Source organism: Silene latifolia, chromosome 2 (genome assembly GCF_048544455.1).
Source record: "Silene latifolia isolate original U9 population chromosome 2, ASM4854445v1, whole genome shotgun sequence".
NCBI classification, from domain to species: domain Eukaryota; kingdom Viridiplantae; phylum Streptophyta; class Magnoliopsida; order Caryophyllales; family Caryophyllaceae; genus Silene; species Silene latifolia.
This window is the reverse complement of record NC_133527.1, coordinates 158,491,550-158,503,709: the sequence shown is the minus strand read 5'-3', so window position 1 is coordinate 158,503,709 and position 12,160 is coordinate 158,491,550.

Below are 12,160 nucleotides of genomic sequence, written 5' to 3'. Positions count from 1 at the left end.
AACATAATTTGACATAATTAATTTAATTAGTTTAATCCATTTTAAAACCCATTTTAACTTGTGTTTACTGCTTTTATGACACTTTCATATGTTAATAACATGCTAAATCATTTTCAACCGAGTCAAATATCGATAATCAATCATTAAAATTACCAACGAACATAAACAACCCGCAGTTCTGCCTTTACAGCCAGAACTCAACCAGGAACAGGCACAGTGACCACTGCGCCTCTTCCAAGAGACGCAGCATTGTTGCGCCTGTTCCGGGGTGACTTTTGTCCCTGAACTCCGTTCTTTCTTTGACCCTAACCTCTTATTTACGAAATTAATAAACTAATAATCGTATTGTCACCTCTAATCTGTTTATTTTCTGGCTTTATTTATTTTCCTTTTCTTTTCTCAAATTATCCGTCTTAAGTATATTTTTGACGTAAATCTTGTAACCAATTGTAATTTATTGTAATTTTAATTATCGCAATTTATTTACTTATCGTATTTATTCTCGTATGATTTATTTACTTGTTTTAATATGTAATTAATTCTAAACCCTAACTCGACAGTAATGAGTGCTAAATTACGTGTTCACCGACTTAGTTAATTCTCGCATGCTAGAATCAAAACGTTGGATGTTGCATTGCATGCATATAATCGACGACATATCAAATATTAATAATTTCCCTAATCATTAGTAGATGCCGCTATCGTTGGATGTTGCATTGCATGCATATAAACGTTGGATGTGTTCACCGACATATCAAATATTAATGATTTCCCTAATCATTAGACATAGAATGCTAAGGGTAACGAGTTCTTAGTGTTCATGTCACTGCTTTGTGTCTTGACATGACACGAGGTATTTGAACGGTTTCAATTTCCCATAAAAATTGGTGGCGACTCCACAAATGCAAATGCTTGTTCCCAAGCGCCCCCGTGGACCCGTGTCCACATGTTGATTCTTTATTGTATTGGCATTGGTTTTGGTAATTGTTGTTTGTATAAGGTGATTGTTGTATAACTGTCTGTGATGTTCGAGGTGCGTCCCTGGCTGAGTGGAGTCACTTACGGGAGTGGCTTCATGCCCTTTATTCGCCTTCTGTGGAACCCGCCACAGAAGGGATGTGCACATTAATGAACAAGGGTTTATCGCTCGAATGAGATGAGCGGGGCTTAGGTGGGAACGGCTGCGGTCCCGCACTGGAGGTGTGGAATATTTGTTGCGATGAGTATTCTGGCAGTGCTACACACTTAGTGTGTAATCAGGTGTGTGGTGATGTGATGGAGTTTGGGTTGATTGAATTGGTTGCGGTATTATTTTATTGCAGCTGTTTGTTTTGTGTTATCAATACTGACCCCGTTTAAATGATTTAAAAATTGTGGTGATCCATTCGGCGGTGGTGAGCAGTTGTCTAGCAGGTATACTATGGATGCACGCGGGATTAGCTGGGGATGGAGTTGCCACGAGTCTGATAGTAGTCTATGTGTTGTCTTTATACTTTTGTTACTTCAGTTGTAGTTTGGTTGTAAGAACAGTTGTACTTTGCTTTACAGATAGTTTTGTTATGTAATCACTTAAACTTATTTATTAAAGTATGTTCTTTTATGGTCTATTTGATATACATTACCACGAGTAACCGAGATGGTAGCATTCCCGTGCTTTAAGTGGTCCTGGTAAGGCACTTGGAGTATGGGGGTGTTACAAAGTGGTATCAGAGCCAGGTTTTGGAACCTGTAACTAATAAACCCAATGAATCTAGAGAGTCAAAATAAAATGAACCCGGGTAGGAGTTGTTAGGAGCCAATGCAAAGACTTGGGAGACGTCCTAAAGTTGCAAACTCGCCCTACAACTTTAAACCGGTCACTATGGGGTGTCATGGGATCGCTACGTGCTTGTTAATGTCCTATTGCATATGATGCCTGTCGTTGTGTGCACCAAAGATAATATTTATAAGTCCAAACTACTACTATAGCTAGTGGCAGTCAGGGTCGAACCACAAAGAGGCGATGCAATTACTAGTTGTCTAATTCTAGTCTAAAGTAACATATGTGAGGGGGATTGATTTGAGTTGATCTATAACTAAGGCAATAAAAGGAAATTAAACTAAGCTAAAAGATGAAATCAAATATTAAAAGGGTGCTAAGATGGTCGGTTCACTATAGTTTCGGCGGCAGCGTCCTAGGTAAGTCTGAAATAAACACATGAGACGGGAAAATATGAAGTCCTCTCGGTCCTTTCTTAACAGGCAGCATCTTCCGATCTCGCTACAGGTCCCTAATATCACTAATGCTAACTTTCGTCCTGAAAAGTGATTTAGAAGTCTAAATTAACTTATCTTTCGATCTCATTAATCTAGTCGTCTTAATTAGGTAGGCTATCTCCCTTCCCTATCTTTCGATCTTTATTGGGTCGGTCAATTCCTAGGTATTCAACTAGTCGCGTGCACTCGATTCGTCAAATATGGAAATTAAATTAATTAAAATGAAGCATATCTCACGTGGCCGGTCGATCGACCAGGGAACCCACTCGATCGACCGTGGCGCGATTCCAGGTCACTATTGTAATACCGCCTAAACCTACAGATTCCCTACATCCTAGCACAGGGTATTTAGCTACTCATACTGGAAGTAATAACAACAATAAACTTAACAATTAAAACATTCGAATTCATACTTAAATTAATTAAACGAACAATAATCATAAAACGATAATTTGGCTTCGGGAGATCTAACCTGGCAATTCTAAACAATGAGCGAATTAAAACAATGAAACTGAATATAAGAACAGAGAAATACCGTATGAAATCAGGAGAGAAGAATTGCAGAACAAAGATCAAAAACCGAATGCAAAAGGAAATTGTATTGAAAGCGAAACAATCTTGAGAACCCTAATTACTGATGATAAACTAAAAACTGACTTCCTACTTGATAATGTCAGGTTACGTTATATAGGAATATAACATAACACTTATTCCTAAACCTAATATACAATGGGCTTTGAAATTCTCGTTCTATTTCTTTAATTTGCGCATCAGCTCGTGTGATGGTCGATCGACCATGCAAGGTAGTCGATCGACTGGTCTGCACTGCACAGTAGCTTCTGTAAGTTGTGCTCTGGTCGATCGACCAGAGGAGTCAGTCAATCGACCACTATAGCTGGTAGTCCGCTTCTAATTCTTCATAAAGTTGTCTTTCAAGCCTTGAAATGCGCACCAAGTTCATTTCTTGTGTAAATACTTCATGTCAAATTCAATGCAAGGTACTCCGGGACGGATTTAGCTTGATTTCCGCTGGATTCTTCACATTTCTGCAATAATGTACAAAAACACGAAAGTAGACGGAAATAGGGAGAATAGTAGCATAAACTACATAAATGAGCTCTGAAATGCGTGTAAAATAGGGTGTAAAACATCATATAAAAGACACTCATCAAACTTCTCCAAACCAAACCCTTGCTTGTCCCCAAGCAAGAACTAGACTCGATCCTAAAACCTAGTGAAACGATTTCAATCTCAGAGCGAAATGCAAACTGGATAGCCTAAACCAATTTAATGCAACAACTAACAATCAATCAGCAATAAGAATCGTGCAAACGAGTTATGAAGTCGTTAAAAACTGCTGAACCGTCAACTATAGAGACTTATCAAATCGGACTCTCACGGGTCGCTCATATAACTCAATAAATACAGGTGAGTAATGTAAAGATAGAAAGAATTCATTTTGTAGTGACACTCACCTAACTACGACCCATAAGAACATGCCTGCAATAAAATATGAAAATAATCTCTACAACCGTACATATGCATTCCAACCAAACAAATGACCATGACACATTCCGAGGTAAATATGGATATGTGAGGTATGGGCAGGAAGGGGCTAAAATAAATTTGGATAAAAACAGAGTTAAAAGCCAAGCTAGTAACTAAGGGAACCAAACTATAACGACATCCAACTTCTTGCTCAAAATTTCCATCGAAATGGTGCTAATAGCAAGCACAAATCTCACCATCTCCATAATTAATCAACTCCCCATAAGATAAAAATATAACATGGGAGCAAAAAAAGCCATTTAATAAAGACTTTGAATTATGCGATTTGATTTCTTTCTCTTCTCGGGTCTCAGTCGATCGACCAATGAGTCCAGTCGACCGACTGCCCTCTACAGTACAGCACTCGTTTTTTTTTCTTTTTCGAATCATTTTTTCTTCTCTTTTTTTTCTCTTTTCAATTCTATTTTTTTCCTTCTTTCTTTCCTTCATTTTCATCTTCCCAACAACATCTCAAAATGAGCATTACCTACCAAAAACAAAGTAACAATCCCAAGAACATAAACTACTAGCTTGACAAGGGCAGGCTAAGTGTAGGATGTAGTTAACGGGACAAAAACGCTATTTTTGGCAGTGTGAAGCTTATGGGCAAAATGAATAAAGCGGACCTCTTCCACATGTGTCAACTAACCACGAACCGAATGCATACAGGTATTAAGCAGATTAAGTTCATATTTATGCAAATTAATGTAACATATCTCATAAGGAGTAACTACTCACATTCCTAAATAAACTGGTCATGAACGACACCAGTTGTAGGCTCTAAATCTCAGAAAAAATGATGTAGTTTGCCAAAAATCTAAGTCAAGTCTCAAGTTCAGCAAATATTAACGAAAACTCGTAGATATGCATATGTGATTCTACTAATAACATGTCAATTAGCAAGGCTTAGGCATAAAACAACTGCAAATGCAATGTCATCATTGAAATACTACCGTTCCGACTCAACCTATATGCTAAAATAAACGTGAAAATTTGTTTGATTTTTTTGAAATTTTTCAATTTTTTTTTTTTTTGGATTTTCTGTGTATATAAGGGAAAATAAACAACAATGCAAGACAAAAATGTAAACGAGAATGCAAGCAAATGAAATGCAATGCAAAACCCTTCCCCAAACCAAATCACATAATGTCCTCATTTTGCAAAATCATATAATGAAAATAAAAGGGAAATGGGAATTTGCGATAAATTAGCTAAACAAGACATGAAGTTAAGCTCGGAAACTCACAAGACTTTAAGCGCAGCAAAAGGAAACCTCTCTAAACCAGCGTGAGCTAGGAGGTTTCAGTAGTCAGCAGTGCTACCAATAAGTACCTGAAAAGAAGCAAAAGTACCATGCGTAAATCCGAGAAAACAATTTATGAAACGCAAAATTATGTGTAAGATAAAGAAACGAAAGAAAACAGAAATGAGTCAGTGAATAAGGTGGAGAAAAGACTCCCTCAACTCCGCAAATCGATCAAAACAGCTGGGGAATGATCAAAAACGGGTACAACAGCGAACATGGTCGATCGACCATATCACCCAGTCGATCGACCAGAGTGAACAGGAACAGAAGCTCCTGGAATCCGCAGCTCAGTCGATCGACCATAGGAGGCAGTCGATCGACTGGAAAACCTGCTGTAAGTTCTTATTTTCTTCGAATTAGCTCAATAAATTGAGCCAACATGGTCTATAAACCTGCAAATACACATAATAACGTGCCCAAAATTGCGCAAAACCCAAAGTAACAGTCTAAAGTATTTAAAATCCTAAGCAAACTTATTAAAATGCGAAGTCTCGCGCACGCAAAAGCAATAAAAAGTCCAAAAGCAATAAAATGAATGGTTTTTGTAAAGTCTTAATCAACTAATAGTTGATCAAGAATGGCCACGGTATGGCCCACTTGCTCGGCTTCTGGCTACAAGAGGTAGCCTCTACAGTGCTCAGCTGCACTCTTCTCAACTTCAACATCCGCAGAACTCAACGGATCAGCATCTCTAACATCATCCCAATCAATGACCTCTTCTGGCTCATCAGAATCCAAGTCGGACTCCGTCACTTTGACTGGCTCCTTATCAGGCTCCTCATATGTGCCATAGCTAAGACATCCTAGGCCGCCTCTTTGAACGATTGGCTCCTTCACAGCTGGAGCAACATGCGGCTCTTCCTTCCCCAAACCAGCTCCTGCAATATCCAAAACAAAATAATCTTCCTTCAATTTGCTCCCAATCTGGGGCGGAGGTGTTATAGCAGAAACAGGCATAGAGACAGGCATATCAGATAGCACAAAATAAGATTTCTTTTCAGAAACAGTATTACAAGTGACTGGCCACATAGGATCTTTCTTCTTAGCTGTCTGGGAAAAGATAATGGAATGCTTCCCTACTTTGAAGGTCAGAGTCCCTGAACCAACATCTATAACTGCACCAGCAGTGTGCAGAAATGTTCTACCCAATATGATAGGAATGTGAGCATCCTCGGGCATGTCTAACACAACGAAGTCAACAGGGAAAAAGAACTTTCCTATTTGCACAGGAATGTCCTCTAAGACTCCTATAGGCTGGACCGCAGAACGATCAGCCATCTGTACTATCATGTTGGTGACTGCAAACCTAGTCAATTTCAACTTCCTAGCAAGACTCAAGGGCATTACACTAATACTGGCTCCTAGGTCACACAAGGCCTTCTCAATAGAAAAGGTGCCAATACTACATGGGACTGAAAAGCTACCTGGGTCTTCTAGTTTATGAGGTGCAGTATGGGTCAGATAAGAACATGACTCCTCAGTTAGTGTGACAGATTGCACAGTTTCAAGTGACTTCTTTTTAGACAAAAGTTGCTTCATAAATTTCATGTAAGCAGGCACTTGATTAACTAATTCAAGAAAAGGAACTTGTACGTTTAAGCTACGAATAACATTTTCAAATTTGTTAAATGATACCTATTCCTTTGTCGGCACTAATCTCTCTGGATAAGGGGCTGAAAGAAGTAACTTAGCCCTCTCCTCTAGGTCTCTCATGCCGGCATCGGTGGACTTAGGCTGAAAATCCACTACCTTCTCTTTGTTGTAGCTTGACCCTTCTTCAGACCGTTTCAAAAATGAACCATTAATCGTCATCGGGTCATACTTTGGAACCGGGACTGACCCATCAGCATTTTGGTCTTGCCTCAATATTTTCGGAGTAGTCGTACCCCGAAACAAGTGGTCCCTCAAGTTATTTGGCATTGGAGGACGAAAAGACTCACCATCAGCAGCATTGTCAGTCGATCGACCATGCATGTCAGTCGATCGGCTGACTTCTACAGGAACAGAAACTATTTTGTTTCGCGAGTTAGTCGATCGACCGGGTATGTCAGTCGATCGACTGATATAGCTGGTAGACGTCTTTTTCTTGCCACTGTTCGTCATTGCCTTCTTCTTGCTTGGTTCCGCCTCATCTTTTTCAGTAGCTTCCTCGACCATAGCGGGCCCATCAAGGGTGGACCCACTCCTCAAAGTAATAGCATTAAGGGTCTCCTTTTGATCCGTCTGCGACGGTAAATGCCCCGGAGCTCGAGTTGCACTCTTGCTAGCCAATTGAGCAATTTGGCTCTCTAACATCTTCATCCCGGCCTCTCTAGCTTGAGACTCCTTCAGCAACAAATTTTTCAACTCGGCAAATTCGGAGCCTTGGGACTGCTGCTGCTGAGGAACATACGGAGGCTTTTGGTAAGGCTGCTGCTGCTTATGAGGGGGCACATAATTTTGCTGCTGCTGCTGCTGCTGTGGAGGTGGAGTCGGATTTAGGACATTTTGGCTACTCCACCTCAAGTTCGGATGGACATTCGGCTCAAAATAAGTGTTTGTCTGCCTATAATGTTGAAAAGCAGTACAAGACTCATAGGGAGTGCTGTAGTTTTCTGAAACATGTCCTTCTCCTCCACATCTCTTGCAGACGAAAGGACCGTCTGAAACAGCATTCACATGATAGATCCCTCCTTTTGAAGCTCCTCCCAACTCGTACTTATCAAATCTCGCCGTAAGAGCCTCTAATGCAGCTACAGAAGGGGATTCAGCACTTCTCCTTTGATTTCCCCTGGAATTCCCATACTCAGCTTTATGGGTGGCCAAATCATCAATAATTTTCCACCCTTTAGTTTCTCTAACATTCTCCTAGAATCTACCATTAGCTGCCGCATCCAGGATAGCCCTCTGATCGTCATAAAGCCCATTATAGAATTGATTGCATAGGCTCCATTTCTCGAACCCATGATGCGGAATAGTTCGCACCAGCTTCTTGAAACGGACCCACGCCTCATGAAAATTCTCATCAGGACCCTGTTTAAAGCTCGTGATCTGAGCTTTATTGGCATTGGTCTTCGAGGCAGAGAAATATTTCTTGTAAAATGCTAAGGCCAGCGAATTCCAATCAGTGATCCCATTAGCAGCTCGATCCAGGTCTCGGTACCACTCCCTTGCAGCATCACGAAGAGAGAATATGAACATAGTCTCCTTCACCTGGCCCTGGGTCACACCGGTTGGTGGGGGTATGGAACAGCAATAATCAATGAATGTCTCCATATGTTTAGCTGCATCTTCATTTGCAGCTCCCCCGAATTGGTTTCTCTCAACCAAGTTGATGTAAGACGGTTTTGGCTCAAATTTTCTATCAGTCCCTGGTCATGCGAAGCCCTTGTAGAGATTCTCAGCTGTCGGCTCGGAGTGACTGGCTATACTTGCTTCTTCAGCCATGTCTGGAGATGTGACGGTCTCAGCTGAGGAAGTAGAAATAGGTGACGAAGAGGGATCCTCCTCAAAAAGCTCGTTCTCGTAGTAACTAGACAGAGTACTCAGCTCTTCCTCTGTCGGCAATACTCTAGATGATCGTATCAACTCACGCAAAGTCTTCTCAATCTCAGGATTGAACGGTAGTAATTCACCACCCTGTGACGTGCGCATAAGAAGAAACTACAAGTAGAATATGAGAATAGTTTAAGGAACAGATGTCCCTTAAACTAACAGAAAGACTAAAAATAGAAACAACTAATAATTTTAAACAATTGCCTCCCCGGCAACGCCGCCAAAATTTGATGCCTGTCGTTGTGTGCACCAAAGATAATATTTATAAGTCCAAACTACTACTATAGCTAGTGGCAGTCAGGGTCGAACCACAGAGAGGTGATGCAATTACTACTTGTCTAATTCTAGTCTAAAGTAACAGATGTGAGGGGGATTGATTTGAGTTGATCTATAACTAAGGCAATAAAAGGAAAGTAAACTAAGCTAAAAGATGAAATCAAATATTAAAAGGGTGCTAAGATGGTCGGTTCACTATAGTTTCGGCGGCAGCGTCCTAGGTAAGTCTGAAATAAACACATGAGACGAGAAAAAAAGAAGTCCTCTCGGTCCTTTCTTAACAGGTAGCATCTTTCGATCTCGCTACAGGTCCCTAATATCACTAATGCTAACTTTCGTCCTGAAAGGTGATTTAAAAGTCTAAATTAACTTATCTTTCGATCTCATTAATCTAGTCGTCTTAATTAGGTAGGCTATCTCCCTTCCCTATCTTTCGATCTTTATTGGGTCGGTCAATTCCTAGGCATTCAACTAGTCGCGTGCACTCGATTCGTCAAATATGGAAATTAAATTAATTAAAACGAAGCATATCTCACGTGGTCGGTCGATCGACCAGGGAACCCAGTTGAATGACCGTGGCGCGATTCCAGGTCACTATTCTAATGCCGCCTAACCTACAGATTCCCTACATCCTAGCATAGGGTATTTAGCTACTCATACTGGAAGTAATAACAACAATAAACTTAACAATTAAAACATTCGAATTCATACTTAAATTAATTAAACGAACAATAATCATAAAACGATAATTTGGCTTCAGGAGATCTAATCTAGCAATTCTAAACTATGAGCGAATTAAAACAATGAAACTGAATATAAGAACAGAGAAATACCGTATGAAATCAGGAGAGAAGAATTGCAGAACAAAGATCAAAAACCGAATGCAAAAGTAAATTGTATTGAAAGCGAAACAATCTTGAGAACCCTAATTACTGATGATAAACTAAAAACTGACTTCCTACTTGATAATGTCAGATTACGTTATATAGGAATATAACGTAACACTTATTCCTAAACCTAATATACAATGGGCTTTGAAATTTCCGTTCTATTTCTTTAATTTGTGCATCAGCTCGTGTGATGGTCGATCGACCATGCAAGGCAGTCGATCGACTGGCCTGCACTGCACAGTAGCTTTTGTAAGTCGTGCTCTGGTCGATCGACCAGAGGAGTCAGTCGATCGACCACTATTGTTGGAGCTTGTGTCCTCCACAAATTAGTGTGATAATATTTGTAAATCTCTTACAGGTTCATAAGGGTATACTTCGTGTATTTAATCAGTTGATTAACGTTTACCTAATAACGGTTGGCTTGCTAGAAAGTTTGACGTTATTATCATACAGATGGCGGTGATCAACTGGTCCCTAAAGGTCACACCTATAGGATGTGTTTGAGAGATGTGATTATAGAAATATGATCACATTGATGCCTAATATGACTAAACAGTTAGTCAATGTGTTGATGAGACAATTATTTAATGAAGATTAAATAATATTAGTTGAGACGAATTAACTGTCAATTCGTAAATTGAATATAATAAGTTATATTTAATTAAATGTATGTAATGTTAGCTTGGACGAATTAATCTGTTAATTCGTGATTAAATGTAATCGGTTATATTTAATATCAACAAGATGAATGTGTCATAGTGGTAATAGTGAGGGTACACAAACCAAGAGGTCATGGGTTCGATCCTCACTAGATGACAATTTAACACATTTTATATATTTTTGGAAAACCCAAAAATAAGGAGATCATACTCCTTATTTCGGTTACACGGGCCGAATTAGGGTAGATTATATCTACCTTATTCACTCCCATTTTTCGGTTCCAATAAGAGGAGAAAGGGAGATCATTTTCTAACCCTAATTCTCTTTTAACCTAATCTCTCCCTCTCATCAAAAAAAAAAACACAAAAACAACCGAAATTTTACAGAAAATTTGGATCGATTCTAGCATAATCAAAAGGGCATATCTCATATCGTCTTGGGTGCAACTAATAGGCGAATATCAATTTTGATCTTGTTCTTAGGCCGTATTTGCTAGGACTGAAGGTTATTTCTGAATCCTTTACTTTTGTTTATGTATTTTATTTTATGACTAGTGATCGTTTTCATTAAATTCGTTATAATCCTTTAATAATAAGGGAAGTTTACAGACTATTTCCCACAAGTGGTATCAGAGCAAAGGCCACGAATTTTAATTTTGATGATTTTCATAAAATTGTATGTAAACAATATGAGGAATTTCGAAAAAAAAATTAGGGTTTTCGGCTGAAATTTTTTTTTGCCGAGAGAAATTTTTTTCGGCCTGTTTTTTTCCGTTTTTTTTTTTTTTTTGCGTGATGATTTATTTCCAATTTCATTTTTCATATCATTGTTTTAATCAGTTAAAATTATCATATGAAGAATTGGTAGATTTTGATTTAATGAAGATTAAGTTAAAATACAAATAGAATCGTCATGTCGATGATACAAGAACTTGTTTTTGCTATATAGTTTTAGCATATAAGATTAATCATGTTCATTAATTCATTTGCTAAATCATGTTCTAATAGCAACTATAAACATTTTCTTCATCGATTGTTGTTTTAGGGCTTTTTGCCGCAAAAGAAAAAAATATGACGGCTTATTTTTTTAGGGTTTGCCGTGGAAAAAAAATATGTTTTTTTGTTTTTTTTCTGTTATGCCGAAAAAGAAAAAAAAGGAAAGGTTTTCCTTGTTTTTGCCTTATTGCCCAATAAAAATAAAAAAATAAAAAAATAAAAAACTTTTTTGGGCTGTTTTTATTCCAGCCGTGAGCTGGGAATTTAAAAAAAAAATATCCTGTTTTTTTTCTTTTTGCCGAGACCCAAAAGGAAGAAAAAAATGGTTTATATTTTTATTTTGTTTTTGGCCAATTAGTTATTGTGAAACGGTTCACAATTAAAAGATACCGAATTATTTTAAAGCAGTTTAAAATTTTGACGGATTGAATTCATATTACAAGTTTAATATGGATTAAGATTGAAATTAATGTGATTAATTGAGGAATTGTCACTTAATTTGATTTAAATAGGTGGTTTGGATAAATTAATCAACATAATTAAGGAATTGTGTCATGTATGTCTAATTTATTTTTTAGTTGATGCATTTTAATTTCTATTGAATGAATCGATTGAATGAATTTAATTTACGTATTTTTGCAATCGGTTGTAATTTGTAATACTTATTGTGGCCTTAGTCAAATTATGTTTTCGTA